At 39.3% G+C, this 20,073-nt stretch overlaps 1 long non-coding RNA gene across 3 annotated transcripts in view; it reads left to right on the top strand.

Annotated features, from left to right (window-relative positions):
• LOC102991465 (uncharacterized) overlaps positions 1 to 20,073 on the top strand; it is a 316,878-nt gene that overhangs the window by 151,271 nt on the left and 145,534 nt on the right. For 2 of the 3 annotated variants that reach the window (XR_008618748.1, XR_008618749.1), the window contains exons 5-6: positions 15,048 to 15,169; positions 17,562 to 19,711. The exons of the other annotated variant lie outside the window; for it this stretch is intronic. This is a non-coding gene — a long non-coding RNA (uncharacterized lncRNA). Of the gene's footprint in view, positions 1 to 15,047; positions 15,170 to 17,561; positions 19,712 to 20,073 lie in introns of those variants that run through there. 3 annotated transcript variants of the gene reach the window in all.

Below are 20,073 nucleotides of genomic sequence, written 5' to 3'. Positions count from 1 at the left end.
CAATCAGGGCTTTCTCATACATTTCTATGCTTTTGTGGCTTGTTAAATCATCAAAGTCTCAAGATTGATTTTTTTGCTTTAGTAATCAATCCTTCACAATCTGTTACCTTTCCCCTCCTCCTTCTTCTCCCACCCTACATTTTTTTTTTTTTTTTTTTAACATGTAGACAGGAGTTAAATTCTTTCTCTGGATAAATACAGAGATGCACTCTTTACCCCCAGAGGGAAGATTTACCATGTTTTGAAGACAGAGCTAAAAACTTGTGAATGCTACTATACCAGACAGGCAAGATATGGGAGTTGTTAAGTATGAAGTAGTTTGTTCTTTTCAGAAATAAGTCATTTATGCTTGGATATTTGATATTTTATTTTCATCAGTTAAAGCAGAGGCTCAGTTTGTAATCTCCAAAGGAAATCCGGTTTTAACATTTATACAATGAGATGTATCAACATGAAACACTGGTATCCTCAAGCACGGAATGCAGCAACAGATCATGTATCTTTGGCTTTGAGATATATATGATATATATGTGTGTGCATATATAATATGTGTGCATATTCATCAGGGTTCTAAGATGCAAGGATGAGAGTGCTAACTTGATACAGAACTGCTCAAAGGGGAAACCATGTGTCTGCTTTCCCTTAGAATTTAGATCTCTTTGGCTAAAAAACACTAAAAATCCAGGTAATTATCTCAGAACAGGTTGACAGTAGATATATGAGGGGTGAAAAGGAGAGAGAGTGGGACTTAGAGATGGATAGGACGGGAACCCTGTGATGGGCCCATCTGAGGAACTGGGAGGAGGACCAGTGTGTCAGCACAACTTGTGCTGTGGAGGTGCTGTTACCTGCACAGCAGTTGGTAGGAGGGAGATCTAACATGCAATAACGGCATTCCATAGGTGTGGGGGACATGGGAACCTGGAAGGGGCCATTCATTCATGACTTCCAGCAGAGAAATTCAGTCTTTAAAAGGATAGTGGTTTGGATCTGGTACAAGAAAACATCCTTAGATCCTCAGCTCTTTTGAGATTCACCAAGTTCTGGTCATACTGGGGTCATTCAAGTGTTCTTATAGAGCAGTGTTTTGGTAGCACTATGTGCCTCTGCCAGCCCCCTCCACCTTTGGAGGAGCTGCTGGACTTCCACCTCCAGGCCCAGCCCCATCAAATTTCTTTAGGGACTCCCAAGGATCCATGGATAGAATACAGGATGTCTTGTGAACTTCAGTGAGAGAAAAATTGTTTTCATTAAATTCTAACTGAATTTGGTATTTCCTTGAATTGTGAATGTAGACAACAAGCCAGAGCAAAATTAGCACACCTGGGATTTATAGAAATTATATATATATAATATACATATTATATATAATACATATATATATTTCATATCACTATTATTATTATTATTTTTTTTTTTGCGTTATGTGGGCCTCTCACTGTTGTGGCCTCTTCTCTTGCGGAGCACAGGCTCCGGACGCGCAGGCTCAGCGGCCACGGCTCACGGGCCCAGCCGCTCCACGGCATGTGGGATCTTCCCAGACCGGGGCACGAACCCGTGTCCCCTGCATTGGCAGGCGGACTCTCAACCACTGCACCACCAGGGAATCCCCCAATCACTATTATTGTTGATGCCACTATCTCAAAATACCATTTACATTCATCACTACTTCAGAATTCTGGTGGTTATCAGATACATTGCTATATTTTGTTATTAATCTATTAAATAAAGCAAATATATTACTAATCACAATTTTAGAATATTTTATAACTGTATTTCAATATGATTGGTTTTTCTTATAATTCTAGATATTTTATTTTATTTCATTTGCTAATCACAGTCTTTCATTAAACAGGCACTATACAAGTTATCATGAACAAATAACTTGGCTCCAAGGAGATAACCTTCACAACTGATGAGTGTGAAGACCTGGTACTCTAAGCAGTGATCAGGAAGCTCTAGGGTTCATTGGCGATACTCTGGAGACAGGCTAGCAAGAACAATCCAGTAGCTTTCTCCACAGTACCTCCCAACACATCCTGCACTTATTGTCTTCTGTTTGCCCCTCCAGAATCACTCATTTTCCTTCACTCTGTATAGACCTATCATTGGACTTGCTTTCCCTCTGGCCAACAGTGAGTCCTGATAGGAGGTTGGAGAGAGGGAAAAGGGTGGTGTTGGCATGTTTATTCCTGTCGGTGGCCTTCCAAAGTGGTAACGTAGCCTAGGGCTGGCTATGCCCCCTGCCCGAAGGTCAGAGCTTCTCTTGAGGCCGCCATCTTTGCACACTTTCTCCTTCTGGGTTCCAGTAGCCTCACTTCCCATTCCTTTTGGGCTTCAGGTTAAAAGTCTTGGGCTACTGTGCTATCCCTTGTGGTTTCCTTATACTCAGTCCACACATTTGTAAATTGTCCTTTTTAAACTTCCCTCAGATTATCTTGATTTTGGCACTGCCTCCTGCTGCCACCCAGCCTGATACATATCCCAATTCCATCACTCTCTCTTCATCTCTTCTACTACCACCTGGTCCTGCACGGTTACTGCACTAGCCTCCTAATTCGCTGCCTGATTTCACTTTTGTGTTCTTAAAGCCTACTCATTACATAGCAGCCAAAACAATCTTTTTAAAAATGTAAATCAGATCATGACAATCTCCTGCTTAAAACCCTTGAATGGCTGCCCAGCACTTTTGTAAAATCCAAAGTTCTTACCCTGACTTAGGACACCCTTCATGAAAGAATCCCTTCTTTCTACTCTGGCTCATCTATGACTACTCTCTACCTCAGAACTGTGTTCCAACTACCCTGGCCTTCTCTGATCACTCAAATACTCCAGTGATTTTTGTCTCTGAACATCAAATGGCTGCTTCTACCAACCAAATCTCAGAAAGGTCATGCATGACCAACAGGACAATGTGGCCAAGCAGTCATTTTCCATGACATTGACTTATTCTAATTTTCTACATAGCTTCCTGCCTAACTGCTTCTATCTTTCTATCTGTCTATCTATCTATCTATCTATCTATCTATCTATCTATCTATCCATTCTCCCACTAGAATCTAAGCTCTACTGGAACAGGGAACTTGTCTTTCTTGTTCTGCACTATATCTCCAGCACATCATACAGTATCCGACATATAGTTGGCACTCAATATATACTTATTGAATGAAAGAATGAATCAATGAGCTGACAAGAGGACCCAGTCCTAGAAGGAACAGAGAATGAACCAAGTTTCTAAGACAGAAATTCAAACAGGAAATTTAGAAGGACTGGGCTACTATAACTGCAACAGTTTTTAGGACCAGATAGAAACTGTTTTTTTTTGGCACTGGGTTATGTGGTAATGGCCAGATAAGAACTCCAGAGTCATGCTAGGGTCAGAGTTCTTCTTTTTGTGTGTGTGTGCCATGGACTCCTTTGGAAGTATGATGTAACCAGTAAATCCTCTCAGAAAAATTATTTTAATGCATAAAAGAAAATCTAGAATTATAAGAAAAACCAATCATATTGAAATACAGTTATAAATTATTCTAAAATTATGATTAGTAATATATTTGCTTTATTTAATAGGTTAATAACAAAATATAGCAATGTATCTGATAACCACCAGAATTCTGAAGTAGTGATGAATGTAAATGGTATTTTGAGATAGTGGCATCAACAATAATAGTGATATGAAATATATATATATTATATGTATTATATATATGTAATTTCTATAAGTCCCAGGTGTGCTAATTTTGCTCTGGCTTGTTGTCTACATTCACAATTCAAGGAAATACCAAATTCAGTTAGAATTTAATGAAAACAATTTTTCTCTCACTGAAGTTCACAAGACATCCTGTATTCTATCCATGGATCCTTGGGAGTCCCTAAAGAAACTTGATGGGGCTGGGCCTGGAGGTGGAAGTCCAGCAGCTCCTCCAAAGGTGGAGGGGGCCGGCAGAGGCACATAGTGCTGCCAAAACACTGCTCTATAAGAACACTTGAATGACCCCAGTATGACCAGAACTTGGTGAATCTCAAAAGAGCTGAGGATCTAAGGATGCTTTCTTGTACCAGATCCAAACCACTATCCTTTTAAAGACTGAATTTCTCCGCTGGAAGTCATGAAAGAGATTACTTTCTGATGTGATGTTTGGGGCTCGTGCTTCCCAATAGTCAAAGAAACAGTTTAAGGAGGAGGCTTCATGCAGTATCTCTGTGTTTCCCCTGGTTTCCATACACATAAAATGAAATCCTGTGGTTCTGCAAGACATTCCACACATATTTGCTATTAAAAAGAATCCCTCTTGAAGAGTGTTTTAGGGTAAGCCATTCAAGCTCTACCATTAAATCTAGAATGCATAAGCACTTACAGATGGGGTTCCTTTGGTTCATTCATCACATTTATGATCCATAGACTCTCCCCAAAGTAGTTTCTTCTTTAACCACATTGGTGTGTGTTGTGTGAAATACATCTGTAATTGATCAGAGTTGGAGATGCTCCCACTCACCCTACTTAGAGGAGGGTTCACTTGACTGTGCCCCTTGTTCCTGGCTACAAGGAAACAGGCCTATGGTGAGACAAACTTTCAAAATGCAGACTTGTGGCTTATTACTTGCCTGGATTTCCTGCTCTGTAAGAGGGCTTTAACAGGATACAAATTTCTCTTACATGAAATGTCTGAAAATAATGGAAGTCCTTACCTACGTATTCTGTGGAACAGGTCTACAGCTTGGAAAGTCTGTCACAAATTTGGCCCATGATAAGATTGTTTTGGTCTGGTCAAAAAAACAGAGGAATTTAAATCTAGGCACCGAAGTTCAAGGGGCCATAGGACCCTGATGCGTATTGAACCAAAGAGTCTGGTGTGCAAAACTCAGAAATCCTTCAAAGTTTTCTTCTTGTGTGCCACCTATCAGCTTGTCTTATATAGGAGGGTTTTCCAGGGGTAACTAATCCTAATGCTTTGTGACAGATCTTGGCTTTGTGGCAAGTTTTCAAGTAGATTTGAATGGCTTTGGGTTGTTGAAATAATTCACTACAATGTAGGTTGAAATGTGACATCTTATTTTATTAAGCAAAGGAATTGGAATGGAAATCAAGAGCATGAAACATTCTTTGCTAAAATAAATCAGCAATAATTTCCTATTGGGTTGGAGTAGAATTGAGGTTTAGTCTTATAAGCCCACCCTTATGACATCTGACAATCAAATTAAAACCAGGTGTAACCTGTATCACCACAGCCTGTCCCTTCTAACCGTTTCCTGGTTTTTGCAGCTACTATATGTGATTCTGATAAGTAGCACATGCTCTCCTGCTAGGAACTTCTGAAAATATTCAATAGAAATCATGAAAGCATGTAAAAAGGGCAAAAATCCCCACTTTTTGGTTTGAATTTACAGTGTGGAGTGCTGAGAGCTTGTTGCTCATGGGAAAGATGATTTTTCATTCTGTCCGCTGTAGCACAGCTGATGGTTGTAGGTGGCTGATGGCCTCCCAGGCGGTAGTTCTCAGAGAGGGTCAGGTTGAAACACATTAGTACTAACTAGAATTCAGTCCCCTTGACAGGAAGTCATGGCTGAACCTGACTTAGGGTTGTGGCCCAGGTCTTCATAGCCAGCACCTCTTCCTCTGTTTCCATTCCTAGGTCAAAGGCTTATTACCCTTTAAGCCTAAACTTTTACAAGTAATTAGCAGTTGAATCTTCTCTGGGCTCAGTTCTCTTATCCATTTTGTAACTAAATATCCATTGAAAACAACAACTAGGCTTATTGATTTAACTTAGGCTAATTTAATTTTAATCGATGACTAGCAGTTGCTTTCACTGGAAGTTTAAATTAAGGAAGTCCCCAATGAAATAAGCTAATAGATTTTGGTATTTCATAAATATTTAGTTTGAAAATGCTAAATCTAGTTGTGCCTATAGAGGAAGTAGACTTCTTTAACTTTTGGAAAGCATAAGAATCAAGTAAATAAATGATTTGTCAGAAACAATACAATACTCATAGGGTTGAAAGCTCTGTCTAAAGTCCTTTTCTCCACATTGAGAAGTGATTGGTTTAAGAATAATTTCCCACAAGCCACTGTATTGAACATTCATTCACCTTGAAAGCCAAGTCAGAGTGAGGGCAACTTCGTCAAGGGAGCAGAGCCTGACAGCCCAAATTTCACTCCTTTCTGGTTACTTAAAAAAAAACCCAAACAAACCAACCACAAAAAAAAAAAAACAGTCACCCAAACCAGCATGTACAGAGAAGTCCAGGCCTTGATGCTACTTTAAGAAAAAAATTATTCTCTTTCTTGTTATGAAAACTTTGGCTTATCCATTTCCCATTGACTTTCAGGACTTAGGAATAATTTGAAGATTGGACTTGTATGTTGAAGGCTTAAATGCTATGGTCAGAAGTGACCAACATGAATTCATGTTTTAAATTCTGTTTGGTTCCCTCCATTTCCATTCTGAGTTCTAATGTCTTTTCATCCTGGCCAGAAGCTGCAGCTATTTTTCTCCATGCTTGACCTAGCCATTTATCCCACTTTCTTTTGGCAGAAGAATAGAAAACAACATTTGGGGCATCCTTAAATTAATTATACTTTTCTCAAGCTAAAGAACTGTGACAGAACCACAAAACAGCAACTGAAAAGTAATTCCTTAAAAGAATATGAAAAAAGGAAGTTGTATAAGATAGAGCAATTAATCTTGCAATAAAAATAATTGTTTACAGTTAAAATTAATGTAACATGCATTCCTCAGCAGATAATAAATTATGGACTTTCTCATTAGCATTTGAATTGATTTCCTCTAATTTCTGAGGAACACATGAGCATGTGACTAGATTAAGTTTAATTGGACTACAGCTGGTGCTGATTGTACGCACATGGGGTGGGCACTTTGCTGACTGATTGGCTGTCTCTGCATTTTGTTTCCATTGTCTTTCTCCACTGTTTCTTCCTTACAGGTAGAAAGATTGAAAATACTAGGGTCTTAAAATAGAATTAACTGGAGAAAGGACTGTGGTTTTGGATAATGTTAGGCAATGAGTTCCCACCAAGAATGATTATGATATAATGTATGATTATCATGTAATTGTTATTACCATCTTCTCATTATTACATAATTATTATTTTGTCAGCTAACTTATTGAGCATTTACCGTGTGCTGGTATTGCACTCCGTACTTTATGTGTCATTTAATCTTTACAACAGCTTTATTGTAGATGTTATTATTCTTCCCATTTTATGAATGAGTAAATAAAGGCTCAGAGGGGTAAATAACTTGTCCAAGGTAACACAGATGAATATGGTAGAATTGAGACTGGAAACCAGTGTTTTTTTTTTTTTAATTCTAGGGATCATGCTCTTAACCATTTTATTATTCTGATTGTTTGAAGTTTCAAGCAGTCTAATTACCCTGTTAACGGGGAATGAAAATAGGTAGTCTGTGTTCCTAAATAAGCATCTGGGCAGGTAGCAGAGCATCTATAGAAGGTAAATAGCTAAGAAGGGGTTAACTTAGAGCTGATGAAGGTCTATATGGTCACCATGGAGATAGGCAAGGTTTCTCATAGGCCCATAGTTAGGAAAAAAGCATGAGTCCAGGGGCTTACCTGGTGGCGCAGTGGTTGCGCGTCCGCCTGCCGATGTAGGGGAACCGGGTTCGCGCCCTGGTATGGGAAGATCCCACACGCCGCGGAGCGGCTGGGCCCGTGAGCCATGGCCGCTGAGCCTGCGCGTCCGGAGAGTCCGCCTGCCGATGCAGGGGGCGCGGGTTTGTGCCCCGATCCGGGAGGATCCCACGTGCCACGGAGCGGCTGGGCCTGTGAGCCATGGCCGCTGGGCCTGCACGTCCGGAGCCGGTGCTCTGCACTGGGAGAGGCCCCAACAGAGGAAGGCCCGCATACCCAAAAAAAAAAAAAAAAAAAAAAGCATGAGTCCAATTAATATTGGGATTGCTAAAAAGTGGGAAGCAACCAATTTTTCAAAAAAACTGAGGGGAAGAATTGGTAAAACATAGGCCCAATTCTACTAGGTTGTATCTCATTAGAGCTGAGAAAATTAAGAAGAAAAGAGTAATAGAGTTTTAGTTCTACAATGGATGTTTTCTCTTAGCATAAATTTCTCACTTAAATAAGTAGAAGAACTGTTTAGAGCAATTTGAAAAATAAGCTCCTCTAGAGAGTGTGATGGGACTTTGGTGGTGTCAAGCTTTGGTGTCTTTCTCATTCAAGAGGGGACTTAGGTCCCATCGCAACAGGAATGGCTCAAGCCTTTTGCTTTATTGATATATAGTACAAGTTTGGAAGTAGGGGTTCTTTCGGCAGAAGATAAAATAATTTTAGGTGAACTTAATGGTTTTTTCTTTGGGTTGCCATTAGCACCTGAACTTACTCAGGGTCCTCATTTTACTCTTCCTTGCCTTATAGTCCATTGTTGACATGACTGTTCCCCAAACACTGGGCACTCCTTGAGGATGGGACCTCAAGTTGTGATAAATAAAAACACCAAAGTGTAGGTATTAGCTACAAGTCTAAATAAAAATTTCCTAATTCTAAATAAAGTTAGGTCTTGAAAGGTTTTCCTCCCTAATTTTCCAAATATATTTTATTACACAATGTTGTATTCAGTAAGTTTATTAATAAATTCAAATGTAGGTAATTATATGGAGAAATAGAAGTTGATCATGGTACCCAATATTAGTGGACAAAAAGGAGGACTTTAGGAAACATGATATATGAGGTTATACATTGAATATAAAATTTTGATCAAGGTAGAGACCTGCCAGAGTATTAAACAGGGGACCCATATTTTTTAAATACACACACACACACACACACACACGTGCGTGTGTGCACACACACGCAATTTAGGTTTCTCCTCTGTGCTTCAATATTAATCATGGGAAAGAAATAAAAATTAGACACTTGGCTGGTGTGCTAATGTTTTAGTTGAGCTGATGTGCCCAGTATAAATGCCAAGGAACCAGTCTGCTTGGAGCCTACTTTGATCCTTTGACTTTTGGCATTTTTCACTAAGTTCCTAGCTGGCTCCTCTCTTTTTCACTCTCCTCTTGTTTGGAGCCATTAAAAATCTGTAATCCCTATCCTTTGTTTCAGTTTTATCACAAGTTGAAATACAGCACCACTTAAATTTTCCCAATAAACAAAGTGCCATGTTGTCGCAGCCTAGCCTTTCACCTTTTTATGGCGGGAGCGAAGTGTGATGTCACAGTTGACCCAATACCAGCCTGCCCATAAATGATACAACCTATTCCCCCTTTGCTTCCTGGCTCGAGCACTGGGAAGGAGCTTAGTATGAAATTCATACCGTGTTGACAGATTTAAAAGTTGCTACAAACTCTAACAGACAGCAACTGCAGTTTGTAGACATACACAACATATACCGCTCTCTTGTATTCCTAAGTGATGACATTCTTCGTTTAAAGAGTTAACGTTTATATAGCTCATTACTGTGGGTCTATGAAATGAAGGTGATGGAGAGAAGGGGTAAGAAAGCTAAATTGGATATGAAGACATTTACCAGAAGAATTTTCCAAATGTTAATGAGCAGCTTAAAGGGCTGCACACGTGTTGCAACGTAATTGAGTTTGATGCCTTCTGGGAACTCTGAAGCTTTTCCACTCTTGCCTATTGTATTTTGAGAGGTGGAATGAGCCCCTCAGATTTCTAACACTTTGGCTCGGAAGATCCACATGGTGCTAAATTGTAAATCTGCAGACAGCCAACAAACAGGGCCAATCTCCAGTGACTCTTGTTTGGTTTGGGCTTTTCAAGCAGCTAAATGAATGGCAGTCTCTAAATGTCCCTGGGGAGGTACAATGTGCTATGAGGAGAATTTACTGGAAAGGGGCAAGGAGGGGTTCCTTTCCTGTTACTGGGGCTTTTCCTGGAAAAAAAAGAATAAGCAATTATATCCAAATGTGTCCTGAGAATCTTGCCAACCTGTTCCTGTCCCTTAGTCCCCATCCCTTCATAGTCTATCTGAGCTCTGTATTAGGAAGGCCTTGGGGTTTTTCCATGTGAAGCAACTATAACTTAGAATGAGCTTATGTTGTAGTTAAATATGTGTATATTTAGAAGGTTCCCTTTGGTTACCAAAGAGGAGAGGGGTGGAGGGAGGGGCAAATTAGGGGTATGGGTTTAAGAGATGCACACAACTCTGTGTAGAATAGACTGTCATACTGTCTGTTAGGTTCACTGTGGGAGTTTCCAGCACTTAGGACTATGCTGAAGAGTTAATAGGCACTCAATAGATAAGAAAGGAAGGGAGGGAATAAGGGAAGAAGTGGGGATGGAGGGGAAAAGGGAGGCAAGAAGGGAGAGAAGGAAGGAGGAGGGATAAAGGAATTATTGAACTTTATTGCCTTGAGGAATGATGTGCTGAATGATGTTTGGGACATCGAAGCTTGATGTAGATGTTTAGAATGGCATGTGATTGGTGGAGCCTAGAGGCAGAGTTACATGATGGAAAGAGCATCAAATTTAAACTGTACATGTTCAAATTTGGATTTAGAGAATCTTTGACTCATGATCCATATATGGTTGTTGTGTAATTTTTTTGCTGTCTTAAAAATCTTATCTGAATTCATGCTTCCTAAAACAACATTATATCTGGTTGGGACTCTGTCTCACCTGGATAAATAATGTGAAGTGACTGAAGATGAAGTACTTAATTGCTTGTTTAATGTTTCCAATATATACACAGTTGGGACTGTCTTGGTGCTACTCAGCCTTAAAATTCACTCTTTCAAACCTTTCTCCTAATAAATGCCAGGTTATTTTGGTAATCAGGGACAGTTATTGTGATAATGGCCAATTGCACACGAGTCATTAGGCTGTCAGGGTTCATGGCTTTATGTGATCAGTCAGAAATTTGAGGAAAATAAATTTGAATTTCACTTTGGCCCCTGGGGCCAGAAGAGTGCCTGGTGCTTGATAGATATTTCCTATGTGAACGAATGAGTATAATAGTTGATCAAACCACTTAAACTTGACCTGGGTGTTAGATGGGAATAGCAATGAGTTAAAATCACTTAATGACTCACCATAATTTTCTCAAATTAATGTCTCTTTTTATTCCTATTCATGCCTCCTAAATCTAGGTCCTTATCATTTTATAATTGATATTCTGCAGTAGTTTAATAGCTGGTATTCCTTTCTTCTACCATTTTTTCTTCCAGTCCCCTGAAACCCCTAATAGTTCATGTCCAGAAATAATAAGTTCCTCAAAAATGTTTTCATTTGTTTGTTCATTAGTTTATTCTTTCATTTGCTTAGAATAATTCAAGCAAATGAATTATTATTTTGGTGCCCCCCTGTGTAAAGTAATCATCCAGGTGTAATGGGAGGTGGACACACAGTCAGGGAGGAATATACAGTATTGTAGCACACAGTGTTTTGCCTGCCCCTGGATTCTATAAGAAACTTTTATATTAAAAAAACCAGGCTTTCCACTTTGGCTCTGGAAGGTCGGGAGGTGGGTTAGGAATAGCCTACTCATCCCTGATGAAACGTCTCATCTTGGTCCTCGAGCCTCTCTTTGCATCTCCCTGTCTTATTTTCTATTCCTTCCCTTTATGGTGGACCATCTGTCCTCCTTTCAGTGATAGAGTATTCAATGGCTCCACAAAGCAAATCATGTCTTGCTCATATACCATGCTCATTTCTACATCTCTGCTCTTGAACTGTTGCCTTCTTCCCTCCTTGGACATTTCTCCCTCCTTTCTGCCAACTCATTCTTTAATGTCCAGCTCAATTTCTGTTTTCTCCACTGAACTGTCTTATGCCCCAGCCCATACTTACTCATTCTTTCCTGAATCATAGGATTTAACCTCTTAGTTGTATTCTCTATCATGTAATTATTTCCCATTTAAGTGTCTCCGCTCCTCCTTTTGGATGACGACTCTTTGTATCAATGACTTTATTTTTGTTCTTTTTGTGGATGCCCTACATCCCTGGCCCAGCACTCCATTTCATTTAACAATAACTGACCAACAGGAGAGGGGTCGCCAGGGCATTTATTTCTTCATTAGGTGAGGGTACAGTTGTGAACTTTGTGAATATAAGACTATCTGTTATTAATTAACATTTTTTAACAGCACTTAGTATTAGAATACAAAGAATGAAAAGATGGCTAAAATTTTTTATATTCTCAAGATATCAAAATGAAGTTTTATCTTACACAGCTGTTTTTGTTACAGGGAATGGTTCCTTTGACTCATGCTGCCCAAATTATTTCATTATTGTTGCTGTTGTTAATTTTATTGCTGTTAGCTTTCATAAAGCCATCATTTTATGACCCATTGAGAAGAATTTTGTTGAAGAATTTAAAGGGAGCCTAACAGGCATTATGAAATCAGGAGGAATTTGCATATTTTAAAGCTGGCTGTAACTCTCTTGACCAGGAGTCTGGATTAACAGCATGTCAAAGGAAAACCTGTAGAGACCAAATATTGGCTCACTGAGCAGGTCCTCATCAATGAGTGGTGTGTGCATGTGTGGAGGTCATGCAGCAGGCTGTGGCATTATTGTCACTCTATCCTTCATGAACTTTGGGATTCCTGTGTAGCATCTCCAGGAAAGCAAAGAGAAATTTTTCTAGAATGCTTCTTCTGTCAATGAGAGTGAATGATTTTCTGTTGTTTTATCCCATGTGTGGTCATTATGGAAACATTTCCAGCCAAGCTCTGGCTGGATCTCGCCTCACAGTTTGAAGCTGTGATACTTGCATCTATATTCTGCAACAGCTTGTAAAATTGTTTTCTGACCACATTAGAGTTTTCTATTGGGATTACTTTATTTCAGGTAATAAATATGGAAGATGCAAAGTATCACGTACTAATTGGCACAAACAGGATTTTGAAAATATTGATTTTTCCCCTTTAAAAATATTGATAAATATGTTAACTTTAGTCATCATTAAATTTTTTTTTTCTGGTAGTGTTAAGGACTATGGTTGTGTAATAAATAGCCTAAACTATATTTTCAAAAGTTCTAATTTGATTTCCAGGTGAAATTTTAATGTTGACAAAATGAGAATCTATCTTAAATCTCAGAAACTACATAACATACTAAAATTGCATGGCATCAAAGCCAAGAACATAAAGGAAAAAGCTGATAATTTGACTACATTAAAAACAAAAGTGTAGTAAAACAAAAACCCACCCCACAAACAAAGGTAAAGATGAAGACAAACTCAAAAAAGATTTCTACAACATATGACAAGGGATTTACATCCTTAATATATAAAGAGCTCCTACAAATTGAGAAGAGTGTGAACATGATAATAGAACAATACAAATGGCAAAAAAATGTAAAAGAATATTAAAGCCCATGAATAATCAAAGAACTACAACTTAAAACAGCAATAAATATTTTCTTCTATGAAATGAATGCATATTGAATTACTTATTGCTGATAGGAAAATAGGGAAGCATATGGTTTTATAAACTTTTTTTTAAAAAAATTTATTTATTTATTTATTTATTTATTTTTGGCCGTGTTGGGTCTTCATTGCTGCATGCAGGCTTTCTCTGGTTGTGGCGAGCGGGGGCTGCTCTTTGTTGCGGTGCGTGGGCTTCTCATTGCAGTGGCTTCTCTTGTTGTGGAGCACAGGCTTCTCATTGCAGTGGCTTCTCTTGTTGCGGAGCACAGGCTCTAGGTGCGCACGCTTCAGTAGTTGTGACACGTGGGCTCAGTAGTTGTGGTTTGTGGGCTCTAGAGCGCAGGCTCAGTAGCTGTGGCGCATGGGCGTAGTTGCCCTGCGGCATGTGGGATCTTCCCAGACCAGGGCTCGAACCCGTGTCCCCTGCATTGGCAGGCAGAGTCTTAACCACTGCGCCACCAGGGAAGCCCTGTAAACTTTAGATTGTGATAAAAATTCGTCTAACATAATTCTGTTGGCAGTTTAGCATAATGTCAGAATTAAAGCTATATAAACTCCTTGGTTCAGGAATTCCACTTCTGGAAATTTGTTTGAAGGGAATACTTGGATAAATACATAAAAATGTGAAGATGAGGGTATCCATCACAGCATTGTTTATAACAGAAACTGAAATCAATCTATGACTGCCAATAGTGGTTCGTTCAATAACTAATGGCTCCACCACAGATCACCTACAGGCATTAGAAATGATGATGTAAATATGTATTTATTAACATGGAAAAATATATCCCATGTGTTGGTAAATGGAAAAAAAAGCAGGCTAGAAAACTGTGTTTATGCTCCTACTTTTCTAAAAAATAATAAAAAATCTTTATATGTACATATAGAAAAGGTACAAATAGAGAAAAGGTTTAAAGGATATAAACAAAAGATGAAAATGGTCATTAATCTTTGATTATTAGTGAGTTACTAATTTTAAAAAAAGTAATGAATCTTTTTATTTTGGGGAAAATACCAAAATGTGCTTCTGCCCATAATCACAGATATTAATACAATCATTTTTTTTTAATACAATCATTTTTTAAAGATGGCATTCTCACATCTGGTTCTTAAGGTCACTCTAAGATCATGGTCACAGCCAGGTTACTGGAGGATGCAGACATCTTTGCACCAAAAAGGACAGTTAATCAGTGAGGCAAGCATGAATTTAGATGTAGGACTTCTTGATGAATGTTTCTTTGAATTTTCAAACAACACCAATGTCTGAGAATGAGAATACAACAAGTCATGAAAAACAAGGCAAGGGATGAGGAGTGTGTATGAAACAGTCAGAAGAGAGCTTCTCCCCTGAAAGCATGTCCTGTGCACTCCTGGAGGCATTTAACACACCCAGCAGTGTCTTACAGGCATTTCCCATCAACTGGCAAACTACTTCGGACTGAGAAATAGAACTCATTTCTCACATGGTTCATTGAGCCTGTCCTATGTGCCAGGCATGGAGCTAGGCACCAGGAATACAAAGGTCAATGCAGACAAACCTGTCCTCCAGGAGCCCAGGGGGAGGGTGGCAGACAGTTTAAATAGGCAATTTCAGTGCGGTTTCATAAGTGCTTCGTGAGGGTTGAGGGTTGAGCTTAGTCTGTCCTAACCTGTTTCCTAGGGACTAGGGGAACCTTCCTGGAGTGTATAGCCAAAGGAAGACCTGTTAACTGGGGATGCAGGAGGAGACTTGTGGAAGAGTGTGTTCCAGGCAGAGGCACCATTTTGTGCAGAGGACTTGAGGTGAGAACACATCGGTGGGCTTGCAACTTCCAGAGTGAAAAGGAGAGCAGACAGCCAGGAGGGCAGGTGAGCAGGGACCAGAGTTTTTCAGTCCTGGCTGCATGCGAGCATCAATGAGAGATTAAATAAATAAACAACAAGCAAGCAAATCCAAAACAAAGCTATACCTAGGCCCCACCCTCAGTCTGATTTAATTGGTCTTTGTGTGGTAGGGGGTGGTCTTTGAACCTGCCCCCCCCCCCACCCCTGCCATAGGACACTCTCTCTGCCACCTGTCTGTCAGATTCCCCCAAACTACAGCTTTCCCTTTGTCTAACAGGTCCCTGGGTGATTGCCGTATGCAGCCAGGATCAGAATTGAAGCGAGAGTGTGAAGAGCCTGGTACCCCAGGCTAAGATGTGTGAATTTGCCTTAAGGGCAAGGAAGTGCCTTGTTGAATAAATGTATATGCCACCAGCCACCATTAATAATGTTTAAACAGACTTTAGCATGTTTGCCAAAGCCCTGGGATTTTTATGGTACCACCTGGGTATATAAATGTTTTGCATGAAGGGATGGGGTATAAGAAAGCACAAAAATAGATATGCTATAGAATGGGTTATAAATCTAAACTTTAGTACATTCAGAAGATACATTTCTGAATAGGTGCATGTAAATGGAAAATGTGTAAAGCAAATCATAAAGCCACCTGGGGAGGTTGCTTTTAAAAGAATCAGTGAAGTAAAACCTACTGAAATGTTAACAATAACTCCTGATTTATTTGTTCTGCGTTATTTGGATTTTCATATACAGTACTGAGTTTTTTAAAAGATGGTACACACATGGAACATTTGCATGTTCACATAAACAACAAAGTATGTTTTATTTCATCAGAGGGGAACACGTTGAGGCATTTGGGAATAAACGTGGATTCATTTCCAGACTTAAGTTTAGAGTTTTTTAAGGATATGATTTTGAGACAATAATTTAATCTTTGAGAGACTTCATCAGAATAATAACAATAAACCTCGTTGGAAAAATGAGAATAACACACCCACCTTGCAAGTTTGTAGTACTGGGTTATAGCTGGTAAAGCAAATCAGGCATCTAGCATAATGCCTGGCACATACTAGGTGCTCAATAAACGGTAACTCATTAACCTGCTTTCAGAAAGCGTTGTAGATGGCCTTCAGAATGCTTCTTAGAATTTGAATTCCTCTAACCTTTCCTAGATTCTATTTCCAAAACATATTTTGGGCAAAAATTGTTGATTGTTGCCAGATGTTTGTTACTTAACTCAATAACGACTTGGTATCTAACCAGAGCCCCAAAGAGTAATTCAGTGTTACCCATACAAGATGAAAATAATTGTTTTTTGATAGGCAAGCTCCCAAACTCAGTAAACCTGTTACATAATTCCAAGCAGTTAATTGGGAATGCGTTTTATAGCTCACGCCTGGGAAGTGACAGAATTCCCATGCTCTGGTTCCGATGAAGCTAGGGAGTGTTTTTGAAGCTGTTCTGTGGTTAGAGTGGATGACTAGCAACACCTGCTTTGAAAATTTTCCGAGCCAAAATGATTTCTGCTGTATGTCATGGAACGCTGGAGACTGAGCAGAGCATTTTTCATGTATTGGAACTGACCCCAAGCTGCCGAAGGAGGACAATGCTGGCTGTCTTTCTGCAGGGACCCTGTCCCCACCCCCCTCCTCCATGTGGTAGGGTGGTCCCTCTAGCTTTCATATAGATGCTTGCCGGTGCCATTTCCATATTTTATCTCCCTAATGAAAAATTAGTTCTGGGGCCCCCTTAGAGAGAATAATTTCAAACTTTGTGCAAGCCAGCTTAATACCTGCCAATAATTCTCCATTGTCTATTAGAGTAAAATCTTGATCTTTATGTAGGGCGAGCGGACATCCTGTTTTGCCTGTGACAGTCCCCAGTTTTTACCTATTGTCCCTATGCCTATGCCTATTAATAAAGCACCCTCTTTCACTCTCAAGGATATTCTGGTCTAGACACATACTGTGTAATCACACAAACTCTCAGGCCCCATGCGACCGGACCTCTGCCAGCCTCCCCAACTCGTCTCCCACATCTGCTTTGCTCACTTGGTGCCAGTCATTCTGCCCTTCTCTTCCTCCTTTGAAGACAGCAGGCCTGTTACTGCCTCAAGACATTTGTTCTTCATGGATGGCTTAGCCCCCATATCTTTGCATGGTTTGCTACTTCTTGTCATTCAGGGCTCAGATGTCACCTCCTCAAAGATACCTATACTGATCACCCCATCTAAAGTGGCCCGCACACCCAGCACAATATTACTTCACCTGCTTTTATTTCCTTCGTCCTATATCCCAATCTGAAATTGTTCTCTTATTTATTTATGTGTTTATTGTCTATCTCCCTTCTCTAGAATATAAGTTCCATAAGGACAAGACTCGTCTGCCATGATTGCTGTTATATCCCCAGCTCCTAGAAGAGAGCCTGTCATATAGAAGGTGGTTGGTAAACATATGCTGAATCAGGGAATGAATGCGCAACTGCAGGTTTTGTCAAGAAGTGAGGGGGAGAGAATTGGTGAAAATTCACTTTAACGAAACAGCTTTATTGAGACTTAATTCACATACCATACAATTCGCCCATTTAAAGTGTACAGTGGTTTTAGTATATTCACAGACTTGTGCATCCATTGCCACAATCAACTTTAGAACATTTTCATTACACCAGAAAGTTACCCCACACCCCTTAGCCATCACTCCAAGTCACCTATACCCCCAGCCCTACGCAAACATCAATCTACTTTCTATCTCTATAGATTTGCCTGTTCTGGACATTTCATATAAATGGAATCATACAGTTTGTGGTCCTCTGTAAATGGCTTCTTTCACTTAGCACAGTGTTTTCAAGGTTCGTCCATGGTGTATTATGTCATTTACTTTTACAGATTTAGAAATTCTATCCCTAGATCTTGTTAGACCACCAGAAGGCTACACACTGGGGTGGTGGTAGTTAATCTCAGAGGTTTTATTTTATTTTATTTTTTTAAAGTTTTTTTTATGTGGACCATTTTTTAAAGTCTTTATTGAATTTGTTACAATACTGCTTCTGTTTTATGTTTTGGTTTTTTGGCTGCAAGGCAAGGCATGTGGAATCTTAGCTCCCCAACCAGGGATCAAACCCGCACCCCCTGCATTGGAAGGCAAAGTCTTAACAACTGGACCGCCAGGGAAGTCCCTGTCTCAGAGGTTTTAAAATCATGGCTGCACATCAGAATTCCTCCTCCCTCTCATTTTCCAGCTTGTGGCATGTTTAGAAAACCCAGAGTATCTGGTTCTACTCTAGAGTCTATGGAGTGCAACCTGAGTTGAGAACCATTGGTTTAGCTAATTACCTTCATTGGGTTGTTATGTAACGTTATGCATTTGACTTTAATATTACAAGTAAAGGTCATATGAAACTTGCTGTTGCAAGATATTGTCCCCTAACCAGCTGTTGGTGAATCAGATCTTGGACACCAGTCATTTTACAAGTATAGGTGCTACCTATAGAATAATGCAAAAGCACAGTTAGGAGTTGTGCCATGCTTTGATTCAGCCTCAAGACTTTTCCTTTGTGATGGTAGTCAAACTGTTTAACCTCTTAGCACCTTATCTGTAAAACAGTCTGTCTCCTAGGGTGGTTGGAAGCATTAAAAGAAATAGTGTATGAAAAGTACATCAAACACTACAAAATGTGTAAAAAGTATAACTTATCCTTACTATTGTTAAAATGTAGAATCATGGACTTTTAGATTTAGAATAGGATGGAGTAGAAGTGGGGTAAGCTTAAAGTCAGAAGAATTGGTTCTGCTTCTGTTGGTCCATGAAACGAGCAACGCCCTCACTTTGATTTCTCTTTCCTTGTTGGTATATGTTACGGTTGGACCAGGTGATAACTAAAGACCCTTCAAATGAAAAAAATATGCAAATCAGATATTCTCTGACCCATTATAGTGACTCCTCTAATACTTCAAATGACTTCCAGTGGCTTGGGCTGACTCTACCCTGACATTACTTATAACGCACACGTACCTACTTCAATTTAGTCATTACTCAGAGCCAACCATCTTTTGTAAAAGTCTACCTTCCAATACTAACCACCTCCCAGTACATTATTATTATGAAAAATTTCTAAACATATTGAAAAGCAGAGAGTACAGTTGACCCTTGAACAGTGTGGGTTTGAACTGCATGGATCTACTTACATGTGGATTTTTTCCCAATAATAAATACTACAGTACTACAGGATCTGCAGTTGGTTGAATTGTGGATGCAGAACTGCAGATCTGGAGGGCTGACTATAAATTATAGGTGTATTTTCAACTGCCTGCAGGGTCAACACCCCTAACAACTGCATTGTTCAAGGGTCAGCTGTATAATGAACAACGATAGACTCATCCTACATAAAATTTACCATATCTTATCTTCTTTGAACTATTTTTAAAAAATTTATTCATAATATTTAACTTTATTCCAGAGTGCCTACATAAGATAATGACATTTATCTACATAACCACAATTGCATTATCACACCTAATGAAATTAACAATTTAATCATTTAACATCCAGCCTATATTCATATTTCCATTATTTTCTCAAAATGTCTTTTATAGCTAGTTTGTTTGAACCAGAATGTATTGCAATGTATGCATTTATAGTGTCTCTTAATCAGGAGTCCCCCATCTCAGCTTGTTTAGTCTCCATGAAATTGACAAGTTGAAAAGACTTGACTAGTTTTTTTGTAGAACATTCTACTTTCTGGATTTGTCAGTTTCCTTGTGGTGTCATTTAACTTTTTCCTTTATCCTTTGTATTTCCTGTATGCTGGGAATTGGATCTAAAGCTTGATTAGATTTAGATTAAACAATTTGCCAACAATGCTTCATG

This window comes from Physeter macrocephalus, chromosome 2 (assembly GCF_002837175.3).
Source record: "Physeter macrocephalus isolate SW-GA chromosome 2, ASM283717v5, whole genome shotgun sequence".
NCBI lineage: Eukaryota > Metazoa > Chordata > Mammalia > Artiodactyla > Physeteridae > Physeter > Physeter macrocephalus.
The sequence above is the reverse complement of the archived record's forward strand: the minus strand, read 5'-3'. Positions and strand labels throughout refer to the sequence as shown.